Source organism: Hydra viridissima, unplaced genomic scaffold (assembly GCF_058129835.1).
Source record: "Hydra viridissima isolate aposymbiotic clone 2 unplaced genomic scaffold, HvirCarnegie_v1 scaffold_13, whole genome shotgun sequence".
Classification (NCBI taxonomy): domain Eukaryota; kingdom Metazoa; phylum Cnidaria; class Hydrozoa; order Anthoathecata; family Hydridae; genus Hydra; species Hydra viridissima.
In genome coordinates this window covers 662,817-680,111 of record NW_028324312.1, presented here as the reverse complement: position 1 = coordinate 680,111, position 17,295 = coordinate 662,817, and the positions used below count along the sequence as shown (strand labels likewise).

The following is a 17,295-nucleotide window of genomic DNA, read 5'->3' as shown; positions in this document are numbered from 1 at the left end:
TTTCATTGCATTGCAACTGGATTTAATTTAAGATAAAGTTGTAGCCTCCAACTTGAAAACTCTTGCGTCATATGCACTTCTATTGGTTCTTAAAAGATTAAGTTGTTTGAGCATCGTTTATTTCTTTTTTACTATTGGTTAAAAAAAGGTTGACTTTGAGACCACTCTATTTTGATAAGAATAGCAAACTTTTTGCTGTTTAAAATAAAAAAAAGGCGCACGAGATCTCTGGTCCGTCTGTCTGTCTGTCTCTGCTTGTGTTAGAAAATAAAATGTCAGGACGTGGAAAAGGAGGAAAAGCTAAGGCCAAGGCAAAAACTCGATCTTTCAGAGCGGGTCTTCAGTTTCCTGTTGGTCGCGTTCACCGATTTTTGCGCAAAGGACATTACGCCAATCGCATCGGTTCAGGCGCACCGGTCTACTTAGCTGCAGTTTTGGAATACCTCTCCGCCGAAATCTTAGAGTTAGCTGGTAATGCTGCACGCGATAACAAAAAAGCCAGGATCATTCCTCGTCACTTACAGCTAGCTGTTCGCAACGACGAAGAGTTAAACAAGTTGTTGTCAGGTGTTACAATTGCGAGCGGCGGTGTGTTGCCAAACATTCAAGCTGTGTTGCTTCCCAAAAAGAACGAGAAGGTTCCAAAGCCAGCAGCCCAGTAAACGGCGGTATAAACAACACAAAAGGCTATTTTCATAGCCACACATCTGTTAAAAATTATTGTTAAGGCGTTAGAAACTTTAAATTTTGAATTAAACCCGTAAACTGTTGCCTACGACCATACCACGGTGAATACACCCGTTCTCGTCCGATCACGGAAGTTAAGCATCGTCGGGCCAGGGTAGTACTTGGATGGGTGACCGCCTGGGAACTCCTGGTGCCGTAGGCTTTTGCAACCGTTTACGAAAAAAAAAAAAAAAAAAGTCGCCAAAGGGGACTCCCTTTTCTTTACAAAATCTGCTTTTTCAGTTGACTCTAAGATACACAGAACTCATCCCCTGCAAAAGAATATGCATAAACGCGTGCCTGCCTGGGTGGTGTCGATCGAAAGGGGAGCGACTGGTCGAAAGGTGTGTGAGGGCGCTTCTTCCGTCTCCGCATCTCTGAGGGAAAGAAAATGGCGCTCTTTTTCCTCGCACAAGAGCCAGAAAGCTAGTTTTGATGCTGAACAACAAGGGCAACGGTTAAAGGGACTATAGCCACCATAGTCACCGAGAGAAATTTCGGGCCCAGGGGAAGTTTTCTTAAGGGGCCCTCGTTGTGATCAATTACATACCCAGGACCAATAGAAGTGTGCTCTGGTCATTAAAAATTAAAAACGAAAGTGAATGAAATCTTTTAAAAGTCAAAACTATTTAAATCTTTTAAAAAATGGTTTTTAAAAAATCGTTTGTAGATACACGGGGATACCCGGGAATCTTCCCCGTCCTCTCGGCGGCCATGAAAGAAACCCTCGCAAGTCTAAAGTTGCACGATGTCGATGTTCCCTAGTTTTGTCGAAATGACGAAAAGACTGCAAAACTAGCTTTGAAGAGCAAAAATTTATAAGATTCGTCAATCGTCGTTACGTATCTCTGGCAACGTTGCGTATTGACGTGTCAACTTGCCAAAATGTTTCGGTCGTTGTCTTTTCTTTCTAAGATCAACACGTAGGAATCAGAGCTGTTTTCATGAAAATAATGAACGGTAGTAAAAGAATGCATTTCACCGCACCAGAATCCAATATGCGATATGCATAAATGGTTGACAATTGTTGCTTTTGTTGCTGCTGCTGTTGTTGTTACTATCGTTACTGTTAGATCGTTATTGCTAATGCTTATTTTTTTGTGGTCGTTGCTATTGTCGGTATTACTATTATCGTTAGTTTATCGATGCTATCGTTAACTTTTGTTATTGTCGTTATTGTTATCTTCATCGTTGTCATTATTTTCGTTATCACTATTGATATCGATTTTCTTATTGCTACTGTTTGTTATTTTAACTATTATTATCGTCATTGTTTTTTTTATTACAGCAACTCGTTTTCACTGTTGTGACTGTCACTTTTGTTCCGCCGTCGAGTGATTTCCGGGATTGTAACCGGTCGATCACGCTTGCTGGTTGTCACGTTGAAACGATTCTCGTCGCTCCTATGCTTATTTGGTTGCCTATTTGCGATTCTTAGATTTTTATTGATTTTATACACACAAAAAAAACAAAAAAAAAAAACAACAACTTTTGAAATAAATAAAATTTATTTGCACTTATAGCAGACTTTGTATGCGCCTCTCAAAATATGCAGTAGACTCTTAGGGGTGAGAGGAGAGGTTTTTTTTTTAAGTCGTTAGAGGAGGGGGCGAGCGCGAACGCAGGCCCCCACTACCAGAAATTGTACGGTCGAGTTACCGACGTTAGCGGTAATCGCAGGGGTCAGCCCAGGCGAAGTGCAATGCAAGAGCCTCACCCTGGAAGAAGCCCCATGTTGATCAGGTTTACTTCCCCGTCAGGTAAGTATGCTTTTCCCGTTGTGTGGGCAGCCTCGGACGTGCCCCAATCTTCTCAATTGTGGGTTTTCGATTGCACACCGCATCGTCCCGTTTGTTTGCTTTATTTTTTTTTTCCTTCTCTATAGTATGGGCCGCGCTCAGCAGTAGTGCAACGCCGAGGCAACCCGCGGTCAGGGCGAGGTAAACCTACGATCCCTTGACCAAATGCCAAAAATCAGATTAATATATGAGCCGGACTATGCCGGCGTACCAGATATTAAACTGATAAGAACAGATACTACACTTGATCTTAGCCATTAGGCCGAGAAGCGATACTTTTTGCAACGAGTTTGTCCCGGCTCCCTCCCTCTCAACGAAAAAACTTGTGGACATTTGAATGATCAAGTCGATGGGTAACTTTAAGTTTCAACGATGAAAACATGGCTTTCTTGTACTGCATCAATTTCACTCTAAAACATTTGGGCTTTTTTTCAAAAATAACCCAGCTTCTTTCAAAAATAACCCAATTAACCAAAACATAAAAAACGTTTAAAGGCTTTTAAATTTAACGCTGGGCAGCAGATGTGATCAAAGGCCAAGTTGAACAACTGAAAATCAACTCTGTATATGAGCGTCCGACAGATTTCTCTGTCAAAAAGCATTTTGAGAACCTCTGTATTTAAATGTTCTTTTCAACTGTTGTAATGACAGTACTTTAATTCATCACCAGGGTCGCCAAGAAACAGCAGAGTTTAGGAGGACTTGCTTGTCATTAGCCTCGACCCTTTCCCAAGTAGTAATTCCTCACAAAGTCTAAAAAAACAAGCTTGAAAGTTTAAAAATTGGGATGGTGCAAATTAAGTTAAGAATTTAAACTGAGTAGCAAGAAAATATTTTTCAGATACTTTAGTCATTGCAAGAAATGAACACTTTAAATGTTTACTGACAAAAAGGTAAAACAATTTTAAAAAGTGACCTAAAACATCCACTGACAAAATATCAAATGACAAATGGAAAATGAAAAAATTTATGACACTAAATCGACACAGCATTAGGTTAGCAAAAGTAAAGCATACATACCTTGCACACTGTATCTGCATTTTTCCAATCACAAACTCGCAGAGTGTGGTAAAAGTTAATGAGACCTGGAACAATAAGCAAAGTATTTTTTTTAAATATTACATTTTTTAACATATTACCTAACCTAAATTAAGCCTGCAAATGTATTTGCGTACAACTTAGAAGCTCAGGATTGATGGAGAATAAACTTAAAAATATAATTCCCAAGTCAGTTAAAAAAAATGTTTACTTGTTGGCTAAAGGTCGACTTTTTCAAACTACCACTTTTAAAAAATGGTTGTGGTAAACTATCGAAGAAACATGACTTACCTTTTTCTTGAAACTTTAACTGCTTCAATATTATATGCTCTGCTAACCTAACTTAACCCTTAACCTTGCCCCAGGACAACACTCAAAATTCTCTTTCAATAATTTATTTTCAATAATCAGACTTGCTACCTGAGGCTGAGTTAACTTTAGTAGTAACTCTATAAAATGTTATATGAGAAAGCCAAACAAAAGGTTCGCTTCAAAATGTAATGAGTATGTAATTTTTTAAAAATTTTATCGCATATCTTTAATCGAATTAAAGGGATCATTCCAAAGAAGCTATAGATTGTCCAGTGAAAAGCATACCTAATTAAGCATTACTTTATTGGGGTTGTGTCAGTATAACTGTAAATGAAACAAAGCTATGAACAAACTAAAGAAATAGGTAAAAGTCTTAGAAAGATGCTATTTCTGTTTCACTCACCAATAAAATCAAGAAGAATTTCCCACTTCTTATTCATTGAGTGTGATGCTCTAAAGAGTATTGCAACTTGCATTCTGGATAATCCAGGAACTCAGAACAAACTCTGTAACTGCACTCATGAAAGTCTTTTGTAACTACTCCTTCATAAAGTTGATGCTTCTAAAAATGGAAATTTATTTTTGAAAGGATTTTTTCATCAGAAACTATTCTTAAGTATTTGAAGACTTGAAAAAGTAAAGTGGGCACAACAATAGGGGTTAAACTGCTTCAAATTTTAAAACACAAACACCAAAATAAGGTGAAAAGATTGAAAATAAAATAGCACAGTACTTTCTGTTACCTTAAAGCATTCTTGATAAATCGTTAAAAAAACTGTGTGAACTCCTCTAAACTTGTCACTTGTCTTGGTTTTGGCATCAGCTACTGTATGAGAAGATAAAACAGGATTTAATTTGTTTAGTTTCCCTTTTTTTTTTTTCTTTTTTTTTTTTTTCGAAACAAGCTAAAAGCACCTTTTCTGCTCTTGACGCTACGCCAACACCAAAAATTTCAGTAGGACTGCGCGTAGCCACTGCACCGTTGTTAAACTCAATGATATGCACTTTACCGCAAAATTAACGCACCACTTATAAATTCCGACTTATTTTGAAAAATATTACGTATTTCCCGGATTTATCAAATACAAAGTCGATAATAATGTTTATTGTGACGTCATTTGTAGGCTTTATTCCGTTTTAGTTTCCAAATTGTAGCAGCTTTTCATAAGCAGCACGTTTTGCTGTAACCAAACCTCACTTTTAAAAGAAAAGTATGTATAAAGTTAGTATGAACAGATGTGTTGCTCAATGATAACTGTCATTTGAGCAACACGTCTGTTCTGACTTCTCAACGATACATAAGCAGACATTTTAAAACCTTTTTTGGTACCTCTTGCATCGTTCATGGGAGATGGATTCTTTCTTATGTAGGATAATGCTAGACCACATACGGCGCATGTTGTTACTGAATACTTACAAAATGCTACTATTCAAGTTTTGGAGTGGCCGGCTTGCAGTCCAGATATGAACCCAATAGAGCATCTTTGGGGCATAATGGCACGCTGTGTTAGAAGTCAACATCCACCACCTTAGACGAGTTGCGACAAAGTCTTATCCGCGTATGTGAAGATATCCTTCAAGAAACGATTACACCTCTAATTGAAAGAAATCCACGGTGCTGTCTGGCTGCAACAACATCAAGATGTGGCAACGCTAGATATTGATAAGTCAAAAATGTTACATTTTAAGCTGTATTAGTGTGCATAACAACAATAATCATCTTAGTTTATTTTGTTACTTACCTTAATTTTATTACTTACCATATTTCTAGTTTTAGTTTGTTTTTCTTTCTTTTCTTTTCTTTTCTCACCATCCTCAAAGTCGCTTTTATTATTACCATCGAAATAACTGTGTTCATGTGTTCTATTCTTAACACGTTTGTCAAAATATATGACCACAATTAAAATAAATCGAAATGTATGTGGTGCGTTAATTTTGCGGTTAGGTGTATATTAACTAGATATTTAACTCGCGCTTTCGCAGTGAAGCATATTTTTTTGCCAAGCAAGTTTTTTTTTGCCAGCCAGAATCATAAAAACATCGATTAAAACAAACGAATTATTGTCAGTTTAAATAAAGCGGCTACCGGCTTTAAAAACTTAAAAAACTTGCTTCACTTTTTCTTACTGAATTTATTTGAAGTTTTACATCTAGTTAGTATAAATATCATTGGTTTAGCTAAGAGCATAGTAACGGTTTCTGCTTACTCGCGCAGCCTAGTAAGATGGGTGCACCGCGGACGCTCAGTTGCGAGTTCTTTCTTTTTTTTTTTTTTATCATTCCCCTTCCCGAAACCCCGAAATGAACGAAACGCGATTGGCAAGTATTTGATGCATACCTTAATACACAGTGACTAAATTGTAGTATGTGTTTTTTCCGTGCCGAAACTCTGGTCGGAAGACAGTGCATCTTTTTAGATATTTTAGAGCTTGTGGGTTATCACTAGTACCCAAGCCTTTTTATGAGTCATTAAAAAAAAGTTTACAAACAAAACTGTATTCTTCTTCTTTTTTTTTCCGATTGTGATCAGATTATGATTTGTACTGACGATATTACATTGTGTCTACTTCCTCGGTCTTATTTTCTTACAAACATTTAGAACATTTGTAGTTTCGTAACTATCCCATTGACCCTTTCATGCACCAATTATTTTTCCATAACTAACATAATCCATAAAAAATCATCTACAAAATGACAGCGGTACTATTAACTGTTTTAATTAGACTTTTTCTACACCTTGATACATTTTGATAGCTTTACAGAACGTCAGTTTTCTTTACCCGTTGATGTAACAACTTTGCTGACAACGTTTGAATACTTTGAACACTTTGCCAACGCATTAAATATTCTTGCAGTCGTACTATCTTGCGTGTTTGTGATCCCCACCACTATTGAGTTTGCGTGGCAGCATAGGTATAGCGACAATCGACTAATGGATTTTTAGAAGCCAGCGTTGCTCATATACTTTCAAAAGTAGAACTGCTCTCACTAAGATTAGTCGCGCTGGTGCTATTTCATGCGCTCCAGTGAAAAAGAGCGCCAAGCTACCGGTTGCTAAAAAACCCGCGGTAAAGAAAGCTGAAACAGCACCTAAGAAGAAAGTCGCTGCAAAGAGTGCCACCGCAAAAGTGGACAAGAAATAACCTGTACTGCTCAATCCTTCATCAAACGGCTATTTTCATAGGCACACATTTCTTTAAAACGTTGCGCGGCATTTAGGACTTTGCCAGGTAGTAACAACTACACTAATTGAGTTTGAAAGTCACAGTAACCTCACCGGTAACTGTTCCGTGCTTTTTAGGTCGATGTATATTCTAGAAAAGGGGAGTTTGAGAGCAATTTTGAAGAAGAAAAAAAAAGGTTTTAAGTTGTTCATAGCCTAGGACGGATGCAGCAGTTTAAGTGTTTTATTTTAGCAGCTAGTTTAGTTATTCTGCACTTGGCATTGTTTGCAAAATTAAATATAGCGATTGCAACAGACATTTTCATTTGAACCTATTTCGTTAATGCGTCTAATGTTTTTAAAAGATGTGTGGCTATAAAAATAGCCGTTTGAGCGGATTTTGATTTACTTACTGCTGGTGTACTTGGTAACAGCCTTGGTGCCTTCGCTCACAGCGTGTTTAGCAAGTTCACCGGGAAGTAAAAGGCGCACGGCGGTTTGAATTTCACGCGAAGAGATCGTAGATTTCTTATTTTGAAGGGCGAGCCGCGAAGCTTCAGAAGCAATTCTTTCGAAAATGTCGTTCACGAAAGAATTCATGATGCTCATTGCTTTAGAAGAAACACCGACATCAGGGTGAACTTGCTTCAGGACGTTGTAAATGTAAATGGCATAAGACTCTCGTCTCTTTCTCTTGCGCTTCTTGTCACCAGTTCCAGCGATTTTACCACCTTTCTTACCGGCGCGCTTCTCGCCTTTTTTCGCCACCTTTGGCGCTTGTTTTCCTCCGGTTTTTGGTGCGTCTGACATTTCGACGGGCCTAACAGTAAAAATTCTTTTCGTTTGTTTTCATTGCATTGCAACTGGATTTAATTTAAGATAAAGTTGTAGCCTCCAACTTGAAAACTCTTGCGTCATATGCACTTCTATTGGTTCTTAAAAGATTAAGTTGTTTGAGCATCGTTTATTTCTTTTTTACTATTGGTTAAAAAAAGGTTGACTTTGAGACCACTCTATTTTGATAAGAATAGCAAACTTTTTGCTGTTTAAAATAAAAAAAAGGCGCACGAGATCTCTGGTCCGTCTGTCTGTCTGTCTCTGCTTGTGTTAGAAAATAAAATGTCAGGACGTGGAAAAGGAGGAAAAGCTAAGGCCAAGGCAAAAACTCGATCTTTCAGAGCGGGTCTTCAGTTTCCTGTTGGTCGCGTTCACCGATTTTTGCGCAAAGGACATTACGCCAATCGCATCGGTTCAGGCGCACCGGTCTACTTAGCTGCAGTTTTGGAATACCTCTCCGCCGAAATCTTAGAGTTAGCTGGTAATGCTGCACGCGATAACAAAAAAGCCAGGATCATTCCTCGTCACTTACAGCTAGCTGTTCGCAACGACGAAGAGTTAAACAAGTTGTTGTCAGGTGTTACAATTGCGAGCGGCGGTGTGTTGCCAAACATTCAAGCTGTGTTGCTTCCCAAAAAGAACGAGAAGGTTCCAAAGCCAGCAGCCCAGTAAACGGCGGTATAAACAACACAAAAGGCTATTTTCATAGCCACACATCTGTTAAAAATTATTGTTAAGGCGTTAGAAACTTTAAATTTTGAATTAAACCCGTAAACTGTTGCCTACGACCATACCACGGTGAATACACCCGTTCTCGTCCGATCACGGAAGTTAAGCATCGTCGGGCCAGGGTAGTACTTGGATGGGTGACCGCCTGGGAACTCCTGGTGCCGTAGGCTTTTGCAACCGTTTACGAAAAAAAAAAAAAAAAAAGTCGCCAAAGGGGACTCCCTTTTCTTTACAAAATCTGCTTTTTCAGTTGACTCTAAGATACACAGAACTCATCCCCTGCAAAAGAATATGCATAAACGCGTGCCTGCCTGGGTGGTGTCGATCGAAAGGGGAGCGACTGGTCGAAAGGTGTGTGAGGGCGCTTCTTCCGTCTCCGCATCTCTGAGGGAAAGAAAATGGCGCTCTTTTTCCTCGCACAAGAGCCAGAAAGCTAGTTTTGATGCTGAACAACAAGGGCAACGGTTAAAGGGACTATAGCCACCATAGTCACCGAGAGAAATTTCGGGCCCAGGGGAAGTTTTCTTAAGGGGCCCTCGTTGTGATCAATTACATACCCAGGACCAATAGAAGTGTGCTCTGGTCATTAAAAATTAAAAACGAAAGTGAATGAAATCTTTTAAAAGTCAAAACTATTTAAATCTTTTAAAAAATGGTTTTTAAAAAATCGTTTGTAGATACACGGGGATACCCGGGAATCTTCCCCGTCCTCTCGGCGGCCATGAAAGAAACCCTCGCAAGTCTAAAGTTGCACGATGTCGATGTTCCCTAGTTTTGTCGAAATGACGAAAAGACTGCAAAACTAGCTTTGAAGAGCAAAAATTTATAAGATTCGTCAATCGTCGTTACGTATCTCTGGCAACGTTGCGTATTGACGTGTCAACTTGCCAAAATGTTTCGGTCGTTGTCTTTTCTTTCTAAGATCAACACGTAGGAATCAGAGCTGTTTTCATGAAAATAATGAACGGTAGTAAAAGAATGCATTTCACCGCACCAGAATCCAATATGCGATATGCATAAATGGTTGACAATTGTTGCTTTTGTTGCTGCTGCTGTTGTTGTTACTATCGTTACTGTTAGATCGTTATTGCTAATGCTTATTTTTTTGTGGTCGTTGCTATTGTCGGTATTACTATTATCGTTAGTTTATCGATGCTATCGTTAACTTTTGTTATTGTCGTTATTGTTATCTTCATCGTTGTCATTATTTTCGTTATCACTATTGATATCGATTTTCTTATTGCTACTGTTTGTTATTTTAACTATTATTATCGTCATTGTTTTTTTTATTACAGCAACTCGTTTTCACTGTTGTGACTGTCACTTTTGTTCCGCCGTCGAGTGATTTCCGGGATTGTAACCGGTCGATCACGCTTGCTGGTTGTCACGTTGAAACGATTCTCGTCGCTCCTATGCTTATTTGGTTGCCTATTTGCGATTCTTAGATTTTTATTGATTTTATACACACAAAAAAAACAAAAAAAAAAAACAACAACTTTTGAAATAAATAAAATTTATTTGCACTTATAGCAGACTTTGTATGCGCCTCTCAAAATATGCAGTAGACTCTTAGGGGTGAGAGGAGAGGTTTTTTTTTTAAGTCGTTAGAGGAGGGGGCGAGCGCGAACGCAGGCCCCCACTACCAGAAATTGTACGGTCGAGTTACCGACGTTAGCGGTAATCGCAGGGGTCAGCCCAGGCGAAGTGCAATGCAAGAGCCTCACCCTGGAAGAAGCCCCATGTTGATCAGGTTTACTTCCCCGTCAGGTAAGTATGCTTTTCCCGTTGTGTGGGCAGCCTCGGACGTGCCCCAATCTTCTCAATTGTGGGTTTTCGATTGCACACCGCATCGTCCCGTTTGTTTGCTTTATTTTTTTTTTCCTTCTCTATAGTATGGGCCGCGCTCAGCAGTAGTGCAACGCCGAGGCAACCCGCGGTCAGGGCGAGGTAAACCTACGATCCCTTGACCAAATGCCAAAAATCAGATTAATATATGAGCCGGACTATGCCGGCGTACCAGATATTAAACTGATAAGAACAGATACTACACTTGATCTTAGCCATTAGGCCGAGAAGCGATACTTTTTGCAACGAGTTTGTCCCGGCTCCCTCCCTCTCAACGAAAAAACTTGTGGACATTTGAATGATCAAGTCGATGGGTAACTTTAAGTTTCAACGATGAAAACATGGCTTTCTTGTACTGCATCAATTTCACTCTAAAACATTTGGGCTTTTTTTCAAAAATAACCCAGCTTCTTTCAAAAATAACCCAATTAACCAAAACATAAAAAACGTTTAAAGGCTTTTAAATTTAACGCTGGGCAGCAGATGTGATCAAAGGCCAAGTTGAACAACTGAAAATCAACTCTGTATATGAGCGTCCGACAGATTTCTCTGTCAAAAAGCATTTTGAGAACCTCTGTATTTAAATGTTCTTTTCAACTGTTGTAATGACAGTACTTTAATTCATCACCAGGGTCGCCAAGAAACAGCAGAGTTTAGGAGGACTTGCTTGTCATTAGCCTCGACCCTTTCCCAAGTAGTAATTCCTCACAAAGTCTAAAAAAACAAGCTTGAAAGTTTAAAAATTGGGATGGTGCAAATTAAGTTAAGAATTTAAACTGAGTAGCAAGAAAATATTTTTCAGATACTTTAGTCATTGCAAGAAATGAACACTTTAAATGTTTACTGACAAAAAGGTAAAACAATTTTAAAAAGTGACCTAAAACATCCACTGACAAAATATCAAATGACAAATGGAAAATGAAAAAATTTATGACACTAAATCGACACAGCATTAGGTTAGCAAAAGTAAAGCATACATACCTTGCACACTGTATCTGCATTTTTCCAATCACAAACTCGCAGAGTGTGGTAAAAGTTAATGAGACCTGGAACAATAAGCAAAGTATTTTTTTTAAATATTACATTTTTTAACATATTACCTAACCTAAATTAAGCCTGCAAATGTATTTGCGTACAACTTAGAAGCTCAGGATTGATGGAGAATAAACTTAAAAATATAATTCCCAAGTCAGTTAAAAAAAATGTTTACTTGTTGGCTAAAGGTCGACTTTTTCAAACTACCACTTTTAAAAAATGGTTGTGGTAAACTATCGAAGAAACATGACTTACCTTTTTCTTGAAACTTTAACTGCTTCAATATTATATGCTCTGCTAACCTAACTTAACCCTTAACCTTGCCCCAGGACAACACTCAAAATTCTCTTTCAATAATTTATTTTCAATAATCAGACTTGCTACCTGAGGCTGAGTTAACTTTAGTAGTAACTCTATAAAATGTTATATGAGAAAGCCAAACAAAAGGTTCGCTTCAAAATGTAATGAGTATGTAATTTTTTAAAAATTTTATCGCATATCTTTAATCGAATTAAAGGGATCATTCCAAAGAAGCTATAGATTGTCCAGTGAAAAGCATACCTAATTAAGCATTACTTTATTGGGGTTGTGTCAGTATAACTGTAAATGAAACAAAGCTATGAACAAACTAAAGAAATAGGTAAAAGTCTTAGAAAGATGCTATTTCTGTTTCACTCACCAATAAAATCAAGAAGAATTTCCCACTTCTTATTCATTGAGTGTGATGCTCTAAAGAGTATTGCAACTTGCATTCTGGATAATCCAGGAACTCAGAACAAACTCTGTAACTGCACTCATGAAAGTCTTTTGTAACTACTCCTTCATAAAGTTGATGCTTCTAAAAATGGAAATTTATTTTTGAAAGGATTTTTTCATCAGAAACTATTCTTAAGTATTTGAAGACTTGAAAAAGTAAAGTGGGCACAACAATAGGGGTTAAACTGCTTCAAATTTTAAAACACAAACACCAAAATAAGGTGAAAAGATTGAAAATAAAATAGCACAGTACTTTCTGTTACCTTAAAGCATTCTTGATAAATCGTTAAAAAAACTGTGTGAACTCCTCTAAACTTGTCACTTGTCTTGGTTTTGGCATCAGCTACTGTATGAGAAGATAAAACAGGATTTAATTTGTTTAGTTTCCCTTTTTTTTTTTTCTTTTTTTTTTTTTTCGAAACAAGCTAAAAGCACCTTTTCTGCTCTTGACGCTACGCCAACACCAAAAATTTCAGTAGGACTGCGCGTAGCCACTGCACCGTTGTTAAACTCAATGATATGCACTTTACCGCAAAATTAACGCACCACTTATAAATTCCGACTTATTTTGAAAAATATTACGTATTTCCCGGATTTATCAAATACAAAGTCGATAATAATGTTTATTGTGACGTCATTTGTAGGCTTTATTCCGTTTTAGTTTCCAAATTGTAGCAGCTTTTCATAAGCAGCACGTTTTGCTGTAACCAAACCTCACTTTTAAAAGAAAAGTATGTATAAAGTTAGTATGAACAGATGTGTTGCTCAATGATAACTGTCATTTGAGCAACACGTCTGTTCTGACTTCTCAACGATACATAAGCAGACATTTTAAAACCTTTTTTGGTACCTCTTGCATCGTTCATGGGAGATGGATTCTTTCTTATGTAGGATAATGCTAGACCACATACGGCGCATGTTGTTACTGAATACTTACAAAATGCTACTATTCAAGTTTTGGAGTGGCCGGCTTGCAGTCCAGATATGAACCCAATAGAGCATCTTTGGGGCATAATGGCACGCTGTGTTAGAAGTCAACATCCACCACCTTAGACGAGTTGCGACAAAGTCTTATCCGCGTATGTGAAGATATCCTTCAAGAAACGATTACACCTCTAATTGAAAGAAATCCACGGTGCTGTCTGGCTGCAACAACATCAAGATGTGGCAACGCTAGATATTGATAAGTCAAAAATGTTACATTTTAAGCTGTATTAGTGTGCATAACAACAATAATCATCTTAGTTTATTTTGTTACTTACCTTAATTTTATTACTTACCATATTTCTAGTTTTAGTTTGTTTTTCTTTCTTTTCTTTTCTTTTCTCACCATCCTCAAAGTCGCTTTTATTATTACCATCGAAATAACTGTGTTCATGTGTTCTATTCTTAACACGTTTGTCAAAATATATGACCACAATTAAAATAAATCGAAATGTATGTGGTGCGTTAATTTTGCGGTTAGGTGTATATTAACTAGATATTTAACTCGCGCTTTCGCAGTGAAGCATATTTTTTTGCCAAGCAAGTTTTTTTTTGCCAGCCAGAATCATAAAAACATCGATTAAAACAAACGAATTATTGTCAGTTTAAATAAAGCGGCTACCGGCTTTAAAAACTTAAAAAACTTGCTTCACTTTTTCTTACTGAATTTATTTGAAGTTTTACATCTAGTTAGTATAAATATCATTGGTTTAGCTAAGAGCATAGTAACGGTTTCTGCTTACTCGCGCAGCCTAGTAAGATGGGTGCACCGCGGACGCTCAGTTGCGAGTTCTTTCTTTTTTTTTTTTTTATCATTCCCCTTCCCGAAACCCCGAAATGAACGAAACGCGATTGGCAAGTATTTGATGCATACCTTAATACACAGTGACTAAATTGTAGTATGTGTTTTTTCCGTGCCGAAACTCTGGTCGGAAGACAGTGCATCTTTTTAGATATTTTAGAGCTTGTGGGTTATCACTAGTACCCAAGCCTTTTTATGAGTCATTAAAAAAAAGTTTACAAACAAAACTGTATTCTTCTTCTTTTTTTTTCCGATTGTGATCAGATTATGATTTGTACTGACGATATTACATTGTGTCTACTTCCTCGGTCTTATTTTCTTACAAACATTTAGAACATTTGTAGTTTCGTAACTATCCCATTGACCCTTTCATGCACCAATTATTTTTCCATAACTAACATAATCCATAAAAAATCATCTACAAAATGACAGCGGTACTATTAACTGTTTTAATTAGACTTTTTCTACACCTTGATACATTTTGATAGCTTTACAGAACGTCAGTTTTCTTTACCCGTTGATGTAACAACTTTGCTGACAACGTTTGAATACTTTGAACACTTTGCCAACGCATTAAATATTCTTGCAGTCGTACTATCTTGCGTGTTTGTGATCCCCACCACTATTGAGTTTGCGTGGCAGCATAGGTATAGCGACAATCGACTAATGGATTTTTAGAAGCCAGCGTTGCTCATATACTTTCAAAAGTAGAACTGCTCTCACTAAGATTAGTCGCGCTGGTGCTATTTCATGCGCTCCAGTGAAAAAGAGCGCCAAGCTACCGGTTGCTAAAAAACCCGCGGTAAAGAAAGCTGAAACAGCACCTAAGAAGAAAGTCGCTGCAAAGAGTGCCACCGCAAAAGTGGACAAGAAATAACCTGTACTGCTCAATCCTTCATCAAACGGCTATTTTCATAGGCACACATTTCTTTAAAACGTTGCGCGGCATTTAGGACTTTGCCAGGTAGTAACAACTACACTAATTGAGTTTGAAAGTCACAGTAACCTCACCGGTAACTGTTCCGTGCTTTTTAGGTCGATGTATATTCTAGAAAAGGGGAGTTTGAGAGCAATTTTGAAGAAGAAAAAAAAAGGTTTTAAGTTGTTCATAGCCTAGGACGGATGCAGCAGTTTAAGTGTTTTATTTTAGCAGCTAGTTTAGTTATTCTGCACTTGGCATTGTTTGCAAAATTAAATATAGCGATTGCAACAGACATTTTCATTTGAACCTATTTCGTTAATGCGTCTAATGTTTTTAAAAGATGTGTGGCTATAAAAATAGCCGTTTGAGCGGATTTTGATTTACTTACTGCTGGTGTACTTGGTAACAGCCTTGGTGCCTTCGCTCACAGCGTGTTTAGCAAGTTCACCGGGAAGTAAAAGGCGCACGGCGGTTTGAATTTCACGCGAAGAGATCGTAGATTTCTTATTTTGAAGGGCGAGCCGCGAAGCTTCAGAAGCAATTCTTTCGAAAATGTCGTTCACGAAAGAATTCATGATGCTCATTGCTTTAGAAGAAACACCGACATCAGGGTGAACTTGCTTCAGGACGTTGTAAATGTAAATGGCATAAGACTCTCGTCTCTTTCTCTTGCGCTTCTTGTCACCAGTTCCAGCGATTTTACCACCTTTCTTACCGGCGCGCTTCTCGCCTTTTTTCGCCACCTTTGGCGCTTGTTTTCCTCCGGTTTTTGGTGCGTCTGACATTTCGACGGGCCTAACAGTAAAAATTCTTTTCGTTTGTTTTCATTGCATTGCAACTGGATTTAATTTAAGATAAAGTTGTAGCCTCCAACTTGAAAACTCTTGCGTCATATGCACTTCTATTGGTTCTTAAAAGATTAAGTTGTTTGAGCATCGTTTATTTCTTTTTTACTATTGGTTAAAAAAAGGTTGACTTTGAGACCACTCTATTTTGATAAGAATAGCAAACTTTTTGCTGTTTAAAATAAAAAAAAGGCGCACGAGATCTCTGGTCCGTCTGTCTGTCTGTCTCTGCTTGTGTTAGAAAATAAAATGTCAGGACGTGGAAAAGGAGGAAAAGCTAAGGCCAAGGCAAAAACTCGATCTTTCAGAGCGGGTCTTCAGTTTCCTGTTGGTCGCGTTCACCGATTTTTGCGCAAAGGACATTACGCCAATCGCATCGGTTCAGGCGCACCGGTCTACTTAGCTGCAGTTTTGGAATACCTCTCCGCCGAAATCTTAGAGTTAGCTGGTAATGCTGCACGCGATAACAAAAAAGCCAGGATCATTCCTCGTCACTTACAGCTAGCTGTTCGCAACGACGAAGAGTTAAACAAGTTGTTGTCAGGTGTTACAATTGCGAGCGGCGGTGTGTTGCCAAACATTCAAGCTGTGTTGCTTCCCAAAAAGAACGAGAAGGTTCCAAAGCCAGCAGCCCAGTAAACGGCGGTATAAACAACACAAAAGGCTATTTTCATAGCCACACATCTGTTAAAAATTATTGTTAAGGCGTTAGAAACTTTAAATTTTGAATTAAACCCGTAAACTGTTGCCTACGACCATACCACGGTGAATACACCCGTTCTCGTCCGATCACGGAAGTTAAGCATCGTCGGGCCAGGGTAGTACTTGGATGGGTGACCGCCTGGGAACTCCTGGTGCCGTAGGCTTTTGCAACCGTTTACGAAAAAAAAAAAAATAAATAAATAAATAAATCGCCAAAGGGGACTCCCTTTTCTTTACAAAATCTGCTTTTTCAGTTGACTCCAAGATACACAGAACTCATCCCCTGCAAAAGAATATGCATAAACGCGTGCCTGCCTGGGTGGTGTCGATCGAAAGGGGAGCGACTGGTCGAAAGGTGTGTGAGGGCGCTTCTTCCGTCTCCGCATCTCTGAGGGAAAGAAAATGGCGCTCTTTTTCCTCGCACAAGAGCCAGAAAGCTAGTTTTGATGCTGAACAACAAGGGCAACGGTTAAAGGGACTATAGCCACCATAGTCACCGAGAGAAATTTCGGGCCCAGGGGAAGTTTTCTTAAGGGGCCCTCGTTGTGATCAATTACATACCCAGGACCAATAGAAGTGTGCTCTGGTCATTAAAAATTAAAAACGAAAGTGAATGAAATCTTTTAAAAGTCAAAACTATTTAAATCTTTTAAAAAATGGTTTTTAAAAAATCGTTTGTAGATACACGGGGATACCCGGGAATCTTCCCCGTCCTCTCGGCGGCCATGAAAGAAACCCTCGCAAGTCTAAAGTTGCACGATGTCGATGTTCCCTAGTTTTGTCGAAATGACGAAAAGACT

At 38.3% G+C, this 17,295-nt stretch overlaps 2 long non-coding RNA genes, 7 other non-coding genes and 2 pseudogenes across 9 annotated transcripts; 3 read left to right on the top strand and 8 right to left on the bottom strand.

Moving 5' to 3' along the window:
* The first annotated feature begins 770 nt into the window (after nt 1-770).
* Nucleotides 771-889, top strand: LOC149879855 (5S ribosomal RNA). Its single transcript, XR_016446609.1, has one exon. It is a non-coding gene; the product is annotated as a 5S ribosomal RNA (ribosomal RNA).
* A 1,326-nt stretch (nt 890-2,215) lies between these two features.
* On the bottom strand, nt 2,216-4,838 carry LOC149879852 (uncharacterized). The gene is made up of 4 exons (XR_016446225.1): nt 4,619-4,838; nt 4,279-4,437; nt 3,546-3,610; nt 2,216-3,278 (listed from the first exon to the last, which is right to left on the bottom strand). It is a non-coding gene; the product is annotated as an uncharacterized LOC149879852 (long non-coding RNA).
* Nucleotides 2,331-2,494, bottom strand: LOC149879854 (U1 spliceosomal RNA). Its single transcript, XR_016446512.1, has one exon. It is a non-coding gene; the product is annotated as a U1 spliceosomal RNA (small nuclear RNA).
* Nucleotides 2,608-2,799, bottom strand: LOC149879853 (U2 spliceosomal RNA). The gene has a single exon (XR_016446677.1). It is a non-coding gene; the product is annotated as a U2 spliceosomal RNA (small nuclear RNA).
* A 2,605-nt stretch (nt 4,839-7,443) lies between the features above and the next one.
* On the bottom strand, nt 7,444-7,848 carry LOC149879851 (late histone H2B.L4 pseudogene; annotated as a pseudogene).
* An 807-nt stretch (nt 7,849-8,655) lies between these two features.
* LOC149879850 (5S ribosomal RNA) lies at nt 8,656-8,774 on the top strand. The gene has a single exon (XR_016446607.1). It is a non-coding gene; the product is annotated as a 5S ribosomal RNA (ribosomal RNA).
* A 1,326-nt stretch (nt 8,775-10,100) lies between these two features.
* On the bottom strand, nt 10,101-12,723 carry LOC149879847 (uncharacterized). Its single transcript, XR_016446226.1, has 4 exons — nt 12,504-12,723; nt 12,164-12,322; nt 11,431-11,495; nt 10,101-11,163 (listed from the first exon to the last, which is right to left on the bottom strand). It is a non-coding gene; the product is annotated as an uncharacterized LOC149879847 (long non-coding RNA).
* On the bottom strand, nt 10,216-10,379 carry LOC149879849 (U1 spliceosomal RNA). The gene has a single exon (XR_016446511.1). It is a non-coding gene; the product is annotated as a U1 spliceosomal RNA (small nuclear RNA).
* On the bottom strand, nt 10,493-10,684 carry LOC149879848 (U2 spliceosomal RNA). Its single transcript, XR_016446676.1, has one exon. It is a non-coding gene; the product is annotated as a U2 spliceosomal RNA (small nuclear RNA).
* A 2,605-nt stretch (nt 12,724-15,328) lies between the features above and the next one.
* On the bottom strand, nt 15,329-15,733 carry LOC149879846 (late histone H2B.L4 pseudogene; annotated as a pseudogene).
* An 807-nt stretch (nt 15,734-16,540) lies between these two features.
* Nucleotides 16,541-16,659, top strand: LOC149879845 (5S ribosomal RNA). Its single transcript, XR_016446606.1, has one exon. It is a non-coding gene; the product is annotated as a 5S ribosomal RNA (ribosomal RNA).
* Nucleotides 16,660-17,295: the final 636 nt, after the last annotated feature.